Source organism: Phascolarctos cinereus, unplaced genomic scaffold, assembly GCF_003287225.1.
Source record: "Phascolarctos cinereus isolate Bilbo 61053 unplaced genomic scaffold, phaCin_HiC Scaffold_4;HRSCAF=312, whole genome shotgun sequence".
Lineage (NCBI taxonomy): Eukaryota > Metazoa > Chordata > Mammalia > Diprotodontia > Phascolarctidae > Phascolarctos > Phascolarctos cinereus.
The window spans coordinates 358,302,658-358,314,853 of NW_027555847.1; positions in this window are offsets into that span (position 1 = coordinate 358,302,658).

Here is a 12,196-nt window from a genome sequence, read left to right on the forward strand (position 1 = left end):
TGACTATAGCACTGTTTACTTTACATTAAAATAACCTAAGTATATAATATAGCCAGGTACCATAGCTAAACCTGGTCTTGGGAGTGAGGTTTCCAATCCAAAATATCAACAGATCACTATACTATTTTAGCACATATTTGAAACCTAATAAATGTTGATTTTTAAAAATTGCAACTTTATTCCTTATATTTGTAAGTTTGTCGGCTTCTGAGAAGAGGTTAGTTAATAGAGTCAGTCCTCAACTTTTGAGGGGATAATATCCCTAGAAAACAGTGCAAAAATACAAAATGTAAATGTTGATACATTGAACCTATAGGGAATAGGAGGTTAGGTTCCTGTGATCACCAAAAATTAATCTTTCACCAGAGATTTCTGAAAATGCACTTTTCTGCATATAATTATTTATAACAAAACATTAATTTTTATAATATGCTTTTCCCGACATAGTAACAATGAAATAACCCATGAAATGTAGTACATAAAATAAAATTGCTAACATGAAAAACATTTTTTCTCGCTAGTAGTTCCCTAGAATTTTGTGACCTTTTCTGCTAACATCTCAATAATAAAAGCACATTGACTTCACACAATATTTACTTTTCATAACACATGAAAACATTAAATACTGTATAGCAAATACAAATATTAAAACTAAAACATTTTTTAACCTGAATCTTACTTTCCACTATATCAGATGATGGTATGAAGGCTGTATGTTATACTGCTATAAATGCCCTTTGAAAACCTAGGGAGAGGCTGCTGGGTATTTTAGTTGCTGCTGTTGGAAGACACCAAGAGTGGTGAGGTCTTAATATCACTTCTGACACTGTCCTTCAGGGTGCTGGAGCTTGCGAAGGATGCACCAACTTGATCAGACCAGCAGGGGCATAACTGCAACTCAAAACTTGAGTTTTAAACGCAAACAATGAAAATATGCAACGAACGCACAGAAAGCTCTTTATTTTATAGCAGTAGGTGAACAAGAAGAGTGAAGCCCCTAGTAGCATACAAGCTGCTCCTAGTAGCATACAAGCTGCTCCACAAACTTGGGTGGGCTGTGCCTTTAATTTTTTTTTCTCTGCTGTGCACAGCCATGAATGTGCACAGTTGCCAATGTAAAAGTAAAAATGAGGGTACTAATAAAATCACACAAATGCTTGAAGTTGAGAAAGTTAAACATGCAAATGTTAAAGATTGACTGTACTTGTATTAACATGGAATTTGGGGAAATGGGAGACACTAGAGAGGAGAGTGAAGCCCTTCTAGGAGAAAGGAAAGGAGATATAGATATAGATATAGATATAGATATAGATATAGATATAGATATAGATATAGATATAGATATAGATATAGATATAGATATAGATATAGATATAGATATATAGCCTTGCTCTGCTCTCAATTTCTCAGCTTCAGACATTTTCTCTGGTTTTGAAGTATGTACTAAAATAGAAACATTATCTGGGAAAGGATGGATTACATAAACTACCATTAAGGGATTAAAACTGAGTGATTTTAGTATGCAAAAATAACTGTAAATTCAGGAATATCACATTTTTGAAAAATCACAATTACATATAAGCATAAGGCCAATAGAAATATACATGATCGGTATAGGTAGTCTATAGAATATTATTAACAATATATGCTAGAGAAGTGGCATAAAATATGAAGAATATGTACAATTAGAAAAGGAAGTAGGCAGGTGCTCTTAGCTAGGCCTATCTCAGCAGAGTTCCCGGTAGTTTAGGTTTGATACTGGAATGAAATGAGACATTCGTAGGTCTTTTAATAATTAACACAAGGAAATTTACTAGATCATAGCAGGGGAGGGGTATTCTACAAGAAACTACCTTAAGAGAACCCTGAGTTGGCTTAGTTGAGCATCAGAGAGTACCTGGGGCTACTCTTGTCAGTTTTGTATGCAGGTGGCTGTGAAGAGATGGTAATATTGCCTGAGTCTTTAGTCTTCTGAGCCAATCAAGTTTTGAGGACCAGCCTAGCTTACACAAGGGGCAGATATTAAGATATTGCTCCCATCACTGCAAATCACATGGGGGGAGAGAGAAACAAAGTGTGGGGGGATGTATCCTTGAAATACATATATACATACATACATACATACATACATACATACATACATACATATGTGTGTATATATGTGTGTGTGTGTGTATATATACATACACACACACAAGATACATAGAAAGGCCTCTAGTGCATTGGATAGATACGCTATATGGAAGATTTATGGAAAGATGTGGATAAGAATCACATAGGATGAAAAGGTACGGTCTTATACCAATGAATGTGATCATTAAGAACACAGATCCATCACATTATTCAAACAAGTTATTAACCATAGAACTAATACTATTAGTTTAACTATGAGGCAGTGTGACCTAAAGGAAAGAGCAAAATGTCCTAATTGAAAAAGCACTAGCTTTTAGGTCTCTGCCAAATGAAGAACAGTATCTTCTGACCTGCCTTATAGACTTGTGAAGATAAAATGAGAAAATGGGTGTGAAAACATTTTGAAACATTAAAATCAATAAACAAATTCAAGCCATCATTATTAATAAGATTATTTTCTAATCACATCGAAAGAGGATTGAAATGGGGACAGGACATGAGACTGCTAAGTTGTGAGAGTCAGACAAAATGCATAGCATGAAACAATGAATGGAAAAAGCTGATGATATAAAGCCAAAGAGGGCATTCAGGTAGGAGGGTCATGTGGTAAGAAGATATCTGGGGACTGGGCTGGAGGTGGTAGGTTTGGAAGAGGGGTGGTTTAAAAGGAGAAGAAAGGTCAGTGACTACAAGCTTAGTTTTGCATATTTAACAATTTTTCATGGGTCAGCCCTGTTCAGTCACAAGCAATTTTAAAGCACCAATCATGTGCCAGGCACTGAGTAAAGGTGCTAGAGACAATAAGCAGGCTTGCCTTAATGGAGTTTACGTGACAAAGTTTAGAGATCCTGGATTCGAAAAAGAGAAAAGTAATTAATTGTACAGTAACTTTGTGTTTCTGCTTCAGTGTATTTTTCTCCTGGTGCAACATCATAGACCTTCACCTTTTGCAATAGCATTAGACATTCTAACAGGAATGTCCTATGCAGAAGGGAGGACCTTGAGTATTTTTTTTTCTTACAAAAATTCTAAGAGAATTCTTCCCACCTCCCAAACCAACCAACCAGAGAGCTAGGCTAAAAGATTAAAATGTATGCATTTTAATGGTATGATAATACTGCCACCTAGTGCAAAGTTCATTGAAAAGGAGAGAAAGGAGCCAAAGCAACCTTTCTGTTGCATTCCAAATGTGGATCATAGATGTTGCTAACTGTCTAAACTGACCCATGCAGTCCTTGGACTCTATCAAAGTGGGGGTGTTTGGCAAAGATTGGGGAGGTAAGATGAACAGAGGAGGAGGGAATTTAAAGTTATTACCAAGACACTATTCATTTTCCAAATGTCCACCCTCAACAAAATTCACAATAATTTTACTTATATTTATATTATACTTATATTTCTTTATTTAAATTTTTATATATGTGCAAGTATATGTATGTATGTGTATATATTTATATATATGTATGTGTGTGTACATATATATATATATATATATATATATATATACACATATATACATACATATACATACACATATATTCCTTTTCCTTAGAAATACTTCAAAACTGTAGGAGCTTTAGAGTAGTCTAATAGACAGAGGAGTCAAGAAGACCTAGGTTCAAGCCTGGCTTCTGACAGAGTAGCTTTGTGACTATCTCATATTTGCATGGAATGTCACCAGAAATTCCCTGCGGTGATAAAAATCATAGATCTGAATAAAAAAAATCTGATTCATTTGACAAGCAAAGTCTAAGCAGTCAAATCTCAATTACCCAAATGTTTGCTGTTGTTCCATCATGTCAGTTGTGTCTGATTCATCGTGACCCCATCTGAGATTTTCTTGGCAAAGATACTGGAGTAGTTTGACATTTCCTTCTCCAGTTCATTTTACAGATGAGGAAACTGAGGTACATAGAATTAATGGACTTGTGTCTGAGGCCATATTTGAACTCAAGAATATGAGTCTTTCTGACTTCAGTCCCAGCACCGTATCCCCTATGCCACCTAACTGGCCCATATACACAGTGTGTATGTATACACACACACACACACACACACACACACACACACACACATATATGGTAGCATATAGTATATAGAGAAGTACAGTAGATAGGGTGCTGCACCTGGAGTCAGGAAGACCTGAGTTTAAATTTAGCCTCAAATACTTTCCAGCTATGTGATCCTGGGCAAGTCACAGCCTCTGTTTGCCTCAATTTCATGTAAAATGGGGATAATAATAGCACCTACCTCCCAGGTTTGTTGTGAAGACCAAACAAGATAACTGTAAAGGACTTAGCTCATCTGGTACATAGTTAGCACTATGTAAATGTTGGCTATTTATTATTATTATTATTATTATTATTATTATTATTATTATTATTATATATATTTTATTATAAAAATGTAAGTTTTGAAAGGGGGGAAAGAATCAGACAAAATGCCCAGTATGAGGTGATGAATGGAGTGGGCTGGCGATAGACCCAAAGAGGCAGTCAGATGGGAGGATTGTGTGGCAAGAGAGCATTGAGGGAGTTGAGGTATAGGTGGTAAGTTTGGAAAGAACATTTCGCTGTCACCTCAGTGTGGCACAGTCTGAACAACCTTCTCAAAACATAATATTAATTAAATACTTGTTATATGTCTTACTCTTTCAGGTGAGTTTTTTTCAAAGCACTTCCACGTATCTTGTTCTCTTTAGGTATACTTTAGCCCTTTCCCTTGAAGTTGCTACACCCTGAGCTGTCATTTGTCACCCTGTTGTCTTTTCTGTAGACAAAACAGTGAACACAAGATATCATGCAAATGAAAGTGTGGGTGGGAACATAAACTGCATGAAGCAGTGAGTGGGTGAGTATGAGTATAGTTCAGGGACCAGGGATCCTGGTGGACGATTATCTCCCCACCACGGCTGGCGCCCTTTCTCCTTCTGTGATCACAGTTGTCCTTTTCTATTAGAATTGCTATTTAAAAAAAAATTATTATCTCCCTTTTCAGTATCATATTTTTAGATTGTTTTGTCTCTATCTAATAAAGGCAACAACTTTGAACTTGTGATAACAGCAGTCTTTTAAATGACTAATAACATAAATATATTTGTTCCCCAGGGGAAAATTGCCTTGTATTTTATAATCAGAGAGCGGCTGCCTGGGGACTCAGCTCTGAAAGAATAAAAGAATAGGGGATATGATCTTTTCAGCAACTGACAAAAATGTAATTGGAGCAAAGCATAATTTCTTAAGTCAAAACTTGTCTGATCCCAGAACAATAGGCCCAAGACTGGTGATTAAAAATAATATGAGGCTGAGCCTGTTCTTAATGCCTTGCTGTAGGAAGCTTTATTTCATGGAATAAATGATAATTTCCCACAAGGACTCATTCTCAGGAAGGCAGTGTGGGGCAGTGGAAAGAGCAATAGATTTGAATATCCCAAACCAGCTTTCTTTCCAAGGCTCAGGTAATCAATTAACAAGCATATATTTTAAATATCTATTATATACCAGGCAATAGGGATACAAATAGAAGTGACTTGACCTTGGCCCCAGTTTCATTATCTAAAAAATAAAGGGGTGGTATTAAATGGCCTCTAAGATTCCTTCCAATTTTAAATATACCATCTTCTAATTTGGAATCTGCCTTCTCTGTCCAGGTGCCCCACTGTTATACCACACAATCAAGAGCTGTCTGAGGCTTGTTACTGTCAATCAATTCCTCAATCAATTAATGTTGCCCTCAACCAGACTGTACACCGAACGGAGAGGCGTGAAATAACTTGAGACATGGGCCAGGTGGAGCAGCATTGCTGACTCTGTGTATTCATCTGAGGGTACAGGATATATAGAGAAAATCTAGCCTAACTTCAAAGAGTCCTCCCCGTGAGATACTCCCCAGAACATCTGCTGAGGATGTGACAACATGAATTTCCTCGTTATCAGGGTTCCTAGATTGGGTTGTATATTCCAAGGTTTTCCCAGGCGCCTTGGCACCACCTGCATAGAGGAGTGAATGTGCAAATCTAAGGTTCAAAGAGTGAGAAGGAATGTCTCAGAGACCTCCTAATCAGGAAGGGATTGGAGAGCCATACCACTTAATCATTGAACCCTTTCGGGTAAAAGCCTGGGCAGAGGTCAAACTCTGCCTTGGATCTTAAACCCTTATCAGACTCTTAAGATTAGCCCTCAACAAATTAACAAGTATTTATTTAGCACCTACTATGTGCTAAGCATTGGGGATAGAAGTATAAATAATGAAATAATATCTACTTGCAATAATTATTGTTGTTCAGTTATTTTTCAGTAGTGCCTGATTTTTCATAATGCCATTTGGGGTTTCTTGGCCAAGATCCTGGGGTGGTTTGCCATTCTCTTCTCCAACTCATTTTACAGGTAAGGAAACTGAGGCAAACAGGGTTAAGTCCTTTTTCCCAGGGTCACCCAGCTAGTAAGTGGCTGAGTGTCTTAGAAAGAGGAGTTTTCCTGACTCCAATACCAGGGCTCTATCCATTGCACCACCTAGCTCTCTCTCTCTCTCTCTCTCTCACACACACACACACACACACACACACACACACACACACACACGTTATTATGTATACATTATATTCTAATGAGAGAAACAAATACATACAGAATATCTATAGCATGTTCCTCAACCCTAAAACCTGTCTATTCTGTGGCTCAGACTGTCATGGCTAGACTTTCTGTCTCTCTAGGTGATAACTACTATTAAATTTGACACACTAATCCGAGCTAACAAAAAAAAAAGCTAACAGAGAGCAGCATCTCTCCCATTCATCCTCTTCTCTCTGCACACATGGCTACCACTCTAGTTCAGGCCCTTATTAATGTTTGCTGAACTGTTATAATAACCTTCTCACTGGATTCATTGACTCCAATCTTCGCCATTTTTGACCCATCTTCCATACAGTTGCCAAATTGATATTTTTAACACATACACCTAATGATATCATTCTCCTGCTCAAGAAGCTTTGATGGCTCCTGAATACCTCTAGGATCAAGTATCTAGTGAGAATAATCAACTGATAGCCTCTCCTCTTAATTTATGGGAACTTGGGTCACCTCTGGGGAACTATATGTGGATTTCAGTGACAACACCATCCCCTGCTTTGGGATGATGCAATAATCCCTTGGTTCCTGTGATGGCAAAATGAGGGAAGGAAATTGGCCACTGAGCCAGGAAGAACCACTTACCCAGTAGACTTGAAAGGGAGAAACAGCTTCCACTCTTCTTCCTTTTTTCTCTCTGGAACACGTGTGATGGAACTGTCTCTCTGGGACCTTTCATGAAAGGGATAAACGCCTCCCAATGATAGCAATTATGTCTTTTCCTACATGGCTAAGGCTGTGTGTTGTCTAGGTAAGTCTAAGCCTGGGTATTGGGCCCCTGGCTGCTTTTTCTACTGTTTCTTTCCCTGGTCATAAATTATGAGATGAATGTTTCCAACCTGGGAAATGACCTGGTGAGTTTGAGAGGTCAGAAGCTTCTGGTCCCTCATTAGGGTGCTGGCTGTTCTGTGGAAGGTGGTACCTGAAGCTACTACAGGGTTTGGAAGAGATGATGGCTGACAGGACAAGCCTAAGCCCTTCTTTGGGTTGCTATGTGATAAGGATTTTAAGGAAGCTGTCTGTATCAATATATACTTTTAAATCTTCTGTGTTTTCAGTATTTTTTTTGTGTGGAGGAAATAAATAGCTGTCCTATAACCATTCTGCTTTGTGAATTGAGTATCTTTCTTCTCCCTTTTCCTTAGACTCTACCCAAATCTAAGGTGTAAGCGATTTTACCTTCAGCTGCAGGATGGGGAAATAAAGAGTCAAAGAGTGAGAGAAAGAGTCTGACTCCTCACATTAGAGACCAGGTTCCTCTAGGACTAAAGTCAAGTTCCATGTGTGGGCCTCTAGAGCTGGGGCCCCTTAGTGAGAGAGAAGTACCCAAACCCCTCTGGCCCAGCTAGTGTTTGTAAAGCACTTTGCAAACCATAAAGTGCTATATAACTACTAGCTATTGTTAGGACCCCCACTCCAAGACCACCTCTGTCTTTTCACTATTAGGAGACACTTTGTTTTCCAGAACTAAGGCCCAGCAAATAGGCCATACCCTGAGCTTGGTGTAACAACAATCCTTTGTGCTCACCCTTTGGATGACCTCAGCCACAGCAAAATCCCAGAACTGTTTTCACACCAGTCCCAGATGGTCCCTGAGCTCAAACACCTGCAGGAATGATGTTTCTGTCATGAAGCCCTGCTATGAATCAAACCTGTCTCTTTGTTGCTATTACCCCTCATTGTCAGGGCTATAGCTGACTGTGTAGCCGCTGCCATGTGTATCAAAGTTTGGCCTTACTAAAGAGGGTCTCCTTCTAGAGGAGGCCTGGTGGATGTGTCTAATGTCTCTCCTCCAACGGAATAAAAAAAGCTTTTCGCTTCTGCCAATTGTTAGCTCTTTGTTTTTATTTTATTCCTTAGAGTCAATGGTGGTTGTGATAAGTTGTGTAAACTCTCTTGGTATTTTCAGAGTTAACAGTGGTTGCATAACCTCTGGCTCTTTGGTTCTTTGTTTTCAGTGTTGTTACAAATCAGACTCATCGTTTGGCCCTTGCAGCCCTTCCCAATCTGGCTCCAATCTCTGTTTCTACCTCATTATTCCCCCTTGCACACTCTATGTACCAGACCGGCCTCCTGCAGTGTACAGTTTTCCACCTTCAATTTTTGCACAGGCTCCCCTGGATTCCAGGAAGGCTTTCTCTCCTCGCCTCTGCTGATTCCTAGCCCCCTGCAACATTCAGCTCAGAAGCCAAATCCTAGAAGACGTTTTTGCTGGTTACTCCAGCTGTTAATTCTCTAGTTTCTCCCCCCTCAAAAAAAAAACCTAGAAGAAAAAACCCACTTTTTTTATCTATAAACTTTGTAGTTATTTATCTGCATATACACTGTCAGCTTCTGGTAGAATGCAAGCTTCTTGATGCTAGGGATTAGTGTTGTTTTTCAGTCTTTATACTGCAGGTGACATTATACTTCCGGGAGGTAGCTAGAGAGGGCTATGGCTAGAATGCAGGGCCTGGAGTCATGATACACTTAGTTCAAATCCAGTTTCAGATACTTACTGTGTTAGCCTTTTGCCTCAGTTTCCTCAACTGTAAAACAGGGATAAGTCTCACCTGCCTCTGGTTGTTGTGAAGATTAAATAAGGTATTTGTAAAGTGCTCAGCACAGTGCCTGGCATGTGGAAGATGCTTAATAAATGCTTATTTCCTTCCTTCCTACCTACCCTATAAGGCAAGACCTTGACACATTTTATAAAATCTCCCTTGATCCTCACAACAATTCTGTGGAGTGTTACATATTTATTGCCACCATTTTGCAGATGAAGAAACAGAAGGTCCAGAGAGATAAGTAATTTGGCTCAGATCACAGTAAGTTAATATCAAGGCAGGATTTCAGCTCAGCTCTTTCTGGCTCCAAAGAGAAGGGCTCTTATCTATTGCATGCTGTTTGTCTCTATGGCCAGGACAAAGGTCTCCTCATCCTTTAACCTTGTTCAGCCAGCTAGGTTATTCAACAGTTAAGGGCCTACTAGATGCAAGGTACTACACTAGGAGCTGGAGACATAAAACCAAACCCGTCCCTGCTCTCAAGGAAATCATATCGATTCATAGAGTTAGGGCTGGAAGGGTCCTCGGAGGTCACCTAGTCCAATGTTCTCATTTTACAGATGAAAAAAATGGGGCCCAATTAAGGATAAGCAACTTGCCCAAGGTCACACAGGCAGTAAGTATTAAAGGTAGAATTATTTATTTGTCTGTTCAGTCATTTATAGCATTCATTTTCTAAAATTTTGAATTCCAAATTTTCTCACTCTAGCCTTTCTCTACCCCTTACTAATTTTACATGTGAAGCCATGCAAAGCATATTTCCACATTAGCCATGTTGAAAAAAAAAAACCTAAAGCATACAAAGAAAATGGGTAAAAAAATGGGAAAAATGGGGAAAAAAAAGTACTGGCATACCTTGGCAATACTGCAGGTTTGGTTCTAGGAACACTACAGTAAAGTGAGCTGCACAAATTTTTTTCTTTTCTAATACATGTAAAAGTTATGTTTACACTATACTGTAGTCTATTAAAGTGCACAATAGCTTTATGTCTAAACAAATGTACATACATACTTTAATTTAAAATATTTTATTGCTAAGAAAGCTAACCATCGTCTGATCCTTCAGTGAGTCATAATCTTTTTGCTGGGGGGGGTCTTGCTTCGATGTTAATGGCTGCTGATGATTAGGGTAGTGGTTGCTGAAGGTTGTGGTGGCTTTGGCAATTTCTTAAAATAAGACAATAATGAAATTTGCTGCATTGATTGACTCTTGCTTTCACTTGAACACTTACAGGCAATTGTAGGGTTTTAATTGGCCTAATTTCAATATTATTGCACCTCAGAGAAGGCCAGAGGAGAGGAAGATCAAGAAAAGTAGGTTTCTATTCCCCTTTCAGGGGAGCAGTTATAATACACACACACACACACACACACATACACACACACACAAACACACGACATTTATCTATTAAGTTCATCGTCTTATACACCACAATTTGTGGTGCCCTAAAACAACTGCAATAGCTAACATCAAAGATCACTGATCCCAGATGACCATAACAAATACAATAATAATGAAAGAGTTTGAAATATTCCAAGAATTATCAGAGTCACAAAGTGAGCACATGCTGTTGGAAAAATAATACCAATAGACTTGCTTGATACAGGATTGCCACAAACTTTCAAATTGTAAAAACCACAGTATCTGTGAAACGCAATAGAGTGAAGTACAATAAAATGAAGTATGCCCCTATGTTTTAATCTGTACTCAGAGTTCATCAGTTTCCTCTCTGGAGGTGGATAGCATTTTTCATCATGAGTCCTTTAGAATTGTGTTGTATCACTTTATTGATTAGAACAGCTAAATCTTGCACAGTTGATTATCATTATAATATTGCAGTTATTGCGTAAACGTTCTTCTGGTTCTGTTCACTTTACTTTGTATCAGCCCATATAAGTCTTCCCAGGTTTTTATGAAGCCATCCACCTCACTTCTTATAGCCCAGTAGTATTCCATCACAATTATATACCACACCTTGTTCAGCCATTCCTCAATTAATGGGCATCCTTTCCAAATCTTTGCAATGGCAAGATTACATTTGACTATCTGTGTCACTCATTTTGGGATTTAACATACACCCGTAGCTGATATTATTTAACCATTTCACGTAGGTGTCTCATCTTCCAACCACACTGTAAATTTCTTAGTGAAGGGCAATTATCTATGTATTAAACCCTTACATCCCTGAGCATATCTTGTACAGTGCTAGCACACAGTCAGTTCTTGAGTACTGGTTGAGTTGAACTGATTCAAGATGAAGTATGGTCTAATAGAAAGAGAAGTGGATTAAGAGTCTGAGGCCCTAGGTTCATAGCCCACCTTTGCCACTTACTACCTACATGACCTTGAGCAAATCACTGCATCTTTGCAGGCCTTTGTTTCCATTTCCATAAAATGAGGGAGTTGTGCTAACTGGCCTTTAAGGTACTTTCCTGCTTTGAATTTATGATCTTATGAATTATGCCAATTACAAGTGTTCCTGCTCTGACAGTAACCAGCTGTGTAATATTGGACAAGACACTTGAGACTGAATAAGCCTCAGTAACTTCATCTCTAAGATGAAAATGCTGATTAGATGACCCCTAGGTACCTAACATGAACCCTTAAGTCCTCTCTACTATGGTTTAGTGAAAAGAGCTCTGGATCTAGAGTCATAAGACCTCAGTTCAAATCCCTCCTCTGATACCTGAGTGACCTTTTTAGCAAGGCACTTAATATCCCTGGGTCTCAGTTTCCTTAAATGTGAAATGGGGAAGGGTAGACTCTGAGATCCTTTCCAGCTCTAGATATATAATAGTTCTATTTCTTAGCCTTTCCTACACCCTTCCTTGTAGGACAAGATAGCACTCGATTTAAAATTTTACCTGATCTAACCGTTGCTCTTATGTCAT